We start from the raw sequence: 7,348 nt of genomic DNA on the forward strand, positions 1-7,348 counted from the left end.
ACCGCAATGCGATGAGGCGAAGCGCGGCGCGGCGCGGCATAAATTTGTATGGATTTGACAGATTTCCATTGCGTGAGACATCTTGCGAATCTGTCAAATCCATATAAATTTAAAAATGCATCTACGCGTCACGTGACGGTCTGAATTGACCCTTAGCAATAAGAAGTTCATAATGATTTTATAATTTTCAAATCTACGTTTTAAAAATATTAAAATTTACCCAAGGACAACAACATTTTCACTCACAAAACACAAGACGTAGAGTTGATTTTATATTATGTACGGGTATAATTGTGTAGGCAGATATCAAATCCCGGTATGTCCACCATAAGCGAAACTTGGCAAATGAGAGAAATATGTTTTTTTAACTTTATTCTCGGCATTTTTCTTTTCAACTTTTGACACAGACATCTTCTTTGCTCTTTCAGGATTCACCACACTAATTTGTATATACTGCGTTGTTCCATTTTTCTCACAAAATTCAATAAAATCGACAAGAGTTCAGTTTCGAGTATGGGTGTGACTTGCCGGGTTTTGATATTCACCTACACAATTGCAGTTCATTATGATAGGTACCCAGATAATTTATTAAGGCTTTTCATTTTGTACCAGGCTTTATGATGTACAGTGGGAGGGGGGCGCAGGGGGGGGGCGCAGGGGTTTCTCGGAAGCGCCGCCGTGGGAGCAGAGTGGACAATTAGCTCGTCCGTTCCTCGCTGAGCTGACTCGCTAATAAAGGTTGCACTAATTATTATGAAAGTCCCTCAGAATCTAAAAGTAAATAAACTACAGACTCCGGTACTGCTTGTTACATATTTAAATTTAATATAACACTTAATTAAAATTAATGTACAATATTGACAAGACACAATTTCATTGATTCCATTCTAGTAAATTGGATTCGAACGAGTGTTGTCTTTAAAATGACATTGTCAAACGGGAAGTCTATAAATCTCGTACTTAAAATGTCGATTAGCTATTTCTGGCTCACGATCTGTGTAGAGTATTTATTTAGGTAAATTAATTGTGGTTTTAAACGCTCGGCATGTGGGCTATGTGGATCCCGCCCCGCTGCCCGCCCCGCGCTATTAATATTCACGCAGCGATTTTAACTAGTGAATAGACTGTGTATTTAAACTCGATAGTATAGTGTGAAATGATTTTGTTGTTATCCTGTGGCAGACTTTAATATTATTTTGTTATTAAAAATGTCAGCATCATTTATTTATTACGGCGTCTCAGGTTACTAAATTGTGTATTCATTATGATCTTAATTAATAAATATTATGTTATACTGAATATTGTGAATGTCAAGTTGTGTACCCGTCACGTCAAAGAGGGGTCTCCCCCCGCGAGCGGCAGCCCACCGCTGGGCACGAGAGAATATACAGCTTTAGCTTAGGACCAGAGTATTAGATGTATAATATTATGTTAGTGTAACTGCATGTAAATACGACGCGACACTAGTTTAGTACTCGTAAAGTCGTCTCCGATGGAAACCAAACGTAACTAACTTCTGGGATTATAAACATACGTCTTAAAATGGGAATACAGTCTAACAGATCCTAATGATTTAAAACCATCTTCAGAAAAACTTAAATCATAATTCAATTGAAAAACTTAAAACTGAATTCAGTTACTTTTGGTTTCTACTGGACCAGAGGATAGTGTAAGTAGAGCTGTACATAGAGCAGACAATAACGACCGGCCTTACTGTTACGTTACACTCTCACTGTAGCCCCGTGTATAACGTATAACGTGTATTGTATAGCACAGTATACACACTTTATCGGAGGTGTCTGCGATTGTGCAACGAGATACCGACGGCTTTTGATTTACAAATGGCCTTATTATTGTAATGACGCCCGTACAAAACCTCACAACTAATGACTGAGATATGTTAATTCCGTACTCGAAGTCTCTATTCCACGTACTTAATTTGTTAATTAAAAATTCTTGTAACGAGGTATCATACACGCTGTGTTAATCGGTATTATATTGTAATAAATATTACGACCTGTCATGTTGCTTGTACTGCGGCACCAGTGTGTAGAGCAGTAGGTACTAAAAGATTTATGTATGAAAGAGACACCAGCTGTATCCTCGGACTAAACTATAAAGTAAGAATAGAGTCGTCTAAGCCGCAGAGGCCGATCAAATTACGCCTACACGGTGCCTGCACGCCAACGAAACGTTATTTGATTGGGCGAGCCATCACAATAACTATGTGGTTTACCGGCCTCACTTTTTGTTTATCGAAGCTTTGTCTCGCTTTTTCGTTTAGTCTGGAGCTGTTACAGCGCGTCGTGAGTCTGCAGTGCAATATACGGCCGGTGTACTGGATATTCTCTGCTATGTTCCGATTCATTTGTTCAATTTGAACGAAAGCAAAGCTCTATATGGGCGATAATGCTCTGTATAAACTATTCATCGCGTAGTGTTTTGATAAAGAAATACCAAGGGTTGATAAAATTCGGTGGAGGCTCTACTTTTCGTTCACGTTTGAGTGAAAATGAATCGAATCTAGTAGTAAAGTGTCCTCGCAGCTGCACCGGCCCGCGTTATTTTCATCACTTTAGTTTAACTAGGCGTAGCACTTGTACATATTTTTTCCCTGTATTTCGAGAGCGAGGGTATAGTTTGTTTAAAGTGATAATAATTGAAAAAATATTTTTGATGCGGTGCACTAGCCGGAGGACGTACGTGCGGCGAGGTTGATTCCATTTTCATTAAGAAAATATTGTATTTAGATTTTGCGCAGCTATGTTCAGTAGAGATATATTTAGAGTAACGCGCAGGACGGCAAAGAACGGGGGCTGAGACAGTGATTATCATTATTGATGTCGTTAAGGTACAAACACTGTTACCAGAGTAGACAGAACTGAGACTGAATGACTAACTGTAGTTCTGTTTACTCTGCTGTTAATATTGTCAACTTATGATAAGAAGTTAATGATTTTTCAATTATCAACGCCAATCGGTACGGGAGGGTCGTTGGGCAATTCCTCTGGAGAGTTTACTCTCTTTTTAACCCGAAGGGACTACATTGTAATTAATATTTGTAAATATTATGTTTACATGTCAATATTGCGCGCCGCCGCTGACCAAAACTGCGATGCGGCAGATTACATTATCAGCTCCAATGTTATAAATAAATATGAACAAAACCCGGTGGCAGCAACAAGTTAATAAGCGCCGAGCTGTCAGCCGCTGTATAATACTGAGCTGCGTGACGCAATCACGGTAACTGACGGTAATTTGTCAGCAATATAATGCTGCCGTGAATATGACATGATAATTACCGAGCACGTGAGGCCTCTACGTTTAAGGGTTGATTCAGACCGCAACGCGACGCGTAGATGCATTTATAAATTAGTATGGGTTTGACAGATTCGCAAGACGTCTGACGCAATTGAAATCTGTCAAATCCACACTAATTTAGAAATGCATCTACGCGTCGCGTTGCGGTCTGAATCAACCCTTAGTCGTAATGTGAAAAGTTTTGTTTGCGTTATTAGTCGGTAATTCGGTACTCTGTAAGTTGTAACCACAAACTTATCAATTTGTAGAATTGGCAGCATCTATAAAATCATCTGCGTAATCGTAACGTCATTAAATTTCGATTATTATATTAACGCTGTTATAATTTTTATAAAATCTCTTTCATTAACGTTACGATTATGCAGCTATCAGTGAAACAGCGCTTGCGCTGTGTTTCGCCGAGTGAGTGAGTTTACCGGAGGCCCAATCCCCTACCCTATTCCCTTCCCTACCCTCCCCTATTCCCTTCCCTACCCTCCCCTATTCCCTTACCTTCCCCTATTACCCTGTTCCCTCTTAAAAGGCCGGCAACGCCCTTGCAGCTCTTCTGATGCTGCGAGTGTCCATGGGCGACGGAAGTTGCTTTCCATCAGGTGACCCGTTAGCTCGTTTGCCCCCTTATTTCATTAAAAAAAAAAAAGATTGTGAGTTGAACACTGAACAGTGTATGTCAGCCCCTCGTCTCTGCCTGCGCCATCACCGATATGTCGGTCGGCCGGGGGTCGAGCGGTCTACAGCGATATGAATGACACTAAGTATTTACCAGGGCGTAGCCCCAGGTGTATACTGTATAGGGACAGAGGGGGCTAGGTGTAACAGGTACTAGCTACATCTAGCCCTGGCCGGGGATCGCTCCGCCGGCGGCCGCCGCTCGCCGCGAGCAAACCCACTCTATTGTGTATAGTTTATATTTGAAAGGGCTCAATAAATATTCATTATAAAATCATTCTGACTTTTCATTTTTATCCGTTATCTTCCTAACATGTTAATGCACCTTTTTTGTATACCTTAAAATATTATCTTTATTAATTATTAATTTCTCCCACAATACAAAAAACACATATACAATCATTATGATGCTTAGTTAAAAATTATAGTAGGAGACTGGTGCCCTTACTAGGTTGCCCTGTGTTAAGGGGTCACCAGGCCCCCCCTCAGAAGGTATTAAATCGTGTCTAACATCATTTATATTTTAGAGGTAAGTCACTAGTTGTGAGAGCATCTTCTAATGATATCTAATCATAAATTGTGTGTGTGTGTGTGCGTGTGTGTGTATGTGCGTGCGTGCGTGTGTGTGTGTGTGTGTGTGTGTGTGTGTGTGTGTGTGTGTGTGTGTGTGTGTGTGTGTGTGTGTGTGTGTGTGTGTGTGTGTGTGTGTGTGTGTGTGTGTGTGTGTGTGTGTGTGTGTGTGTTTATTTATTATTATTTTATTATTATTCAGTATATCTATTAAGTTAACTCCCTACACCCCAGCCCTACGACTAATGTCTTGGGATCAGTTGGACATTAGATTATAACATTATATTGCAGAAAAAATATGAATTAATTAATTTGTAGAGAAAAATGTAATCTTAATCAGTTAATAATTAATTATTATAATCTTTTCGTATATATTACTTATTATATTTATTATATGTAATATGTTTTTAACTTTCTTTTACGAATAATTAAAAACAATATTAATTACTGAATAATCATCAGATTTTATAGAACGATCTTTTTTTTCAAATATTTCTACGTTAGTATTTAGTACTTATTATATTGGGAAGCAATTGAAGAAAGTACATAAATATTGGACTAAAATACCATAATATTAACGACGGCTATCGAGATACCGGACGTATTTAATTTAAATTCACTTATATTTAAAAATAAATGGCTTATAAAACAATCTTTTGTTTCTAAAATGTGTGGTGTGCATTTGATGGATGAGTATACTCAATAACCATTTATCACCAGTATTACTTTGTCCTCAATTTACAAACCTCCGTTTTGCTGACGCCATTGCCCCTTCGCTTCCACCACCTCTGAGTTACAAACAATGCTCCAAGACATGAGCACTGCTAGCCTCGAGGTGGGACTAAAAATGAATAGGTCCAAAACCAAAATAATTACCAACAGCACGAAGCGTCGGGTCGAGGTAGACGAGCAAGAAATGCAATATGTCGACAAGTACATCTACTTGGGCCAGTAAGTTTCTTTTGAAAATAGACATGGGAAGGAATTCGATCGCCGAATCGAAAACGCCTGCGAGAGCTACGACATGAAGACGCTGATGAAGGGACCAATCTTCCTAAAACACAGACTCGTCGACATGTGCATTCTGCCTGTCCTACCCTACGGTGCACGAACTTGGTAATTGACCGATTCACAAAAGTTCCAACTCGGGGTTTGCCAAAGAGCAATAGAGCGCAGTATGTTAGGAGTAAAACTTCTGAACAAAATAAGGAACACCATACTGAGCTCTAAAACAGGTATCATTAGGATGTAGGTGTTAAGGCTGGCAAGCTAAGGTCCGATTGGGCGGGTCACGTTGGCCGTATGAATTCCGACCGCCGGGCAAGGATCTCAACAGAGTAGACTTCCAAAGACGGACGCCACCACCGAGGAAATCTTTGGAAGAGGCCTTTGCCCAGCAGAGGTACAGTTTAGGCTTATAATAATAATAATTACTTTGTCCTCAGTTCTTTGTAGATTACTAGCAAGTAGCAAGTTGCAACAATAGCTGTTGCAAGTACCACTTATTTATTGGAACACATTTTATTTTTCGCCGTTAAAAAGGTTAATAAACAGTCAACGCTTTAAACATTTGGAACAAAAAGAAAACATTAATACATTTATGTTTAGTAGATTTCAGTAGAGCTATATTTAGCTTGATTGTTCTCTCACATTAAGTTAACACAACGGGACATCGGTTACGTTGTTTATGTTTGTAGTGGGAGCCGCTTTACGATGTCTCTGATGGACAGTTACACCGTGTTGAGTGTTGCGGGGGGACAGGGGGAGGACGGCTGTCGGCGCCCGTCACCAGCGACAATAGCCGCGGGACAACAGCCGCGGGGGTGCGAGGGGGGGAGGGGGGGAGGACGCAAATAGCTCCATTAGCGGTGGCTGTTGGTAAATATAGCGGTGGGAACACCACACGACACCACTACGCATGGACTAGCGGAGAAGATGGTGATGATGATTAGAGCAATGGAACTTCAAGTACAGTAAGTAATTTTTCTTATTAAAAAACAAACGTAGCAGTATGTTACAAAACATTGACATCAATCATCACGTCTATCATCACGTCGTATTATTGGCTCAGGCACTTATACGAAATGGTCACACTGATTGCTTAAACCAAGTTAGATAAAAATATTATATGCTATAATAATAAAATCCTTACAAAATAATATTATATAGATAAAATACAAAATAATTTAGAGTAATAATAATAATATTTATTAATAATATTATGTTGAGTTTCTAACCTGCGGTCTACGTAGCTCGTAGCAGTACTACGAGCTACGTGCTACGATTCATAAATTATTATTAGTTATTTTTTAATATTGATTTTATTACATCAGAAACATTGAACTCTTCAAGCGGCAATGTATTGTTTTGTATCATATTGGTTCAATACATCTCCGAATGCCGTTAAACTTTTTCAAGTAATGTCTGATGGGGAGTTTTTCCTTGACATTTAATAATTACCCAATGAACTGAAATATTTATGTGATATTATCTGTCCCATCTACCATGTGTGTGGGCGGACTAGTCCCGACTACACCGTCGCGCGTGGTCACCCCGTGATATAACATCGCTCTCGTCGCATTCCCCAATTTCGGTGTATTAGGGAATATATAAATCGCGGCGTCGCGTCGGTCGCTGTCGCGGCAATCTGTCGCCGCTAATGAAGTGCCCGCGACTGTAAACAGCCGGTTACATTACTACTACTAATTGACTTTCTTTTAATGCGTTTTAAACTAACTCCTAATATTTTGTCACAACGGTACGGACAGAAATAATAATATGATGCTGA

Source organism: Aricia agestis, chromosome 10, assembly GCF_905147365.1.
Source record: "Aricia agestis chromosome 10, ilAriAges1.1, whole genome shotgun sequence".
Lineage (NCBI taxonomy): Eukaryota > Metazoa > Arthropoda > Insecta > Lepidoptera > Lycaenidae > Aricia > Aricia agestis.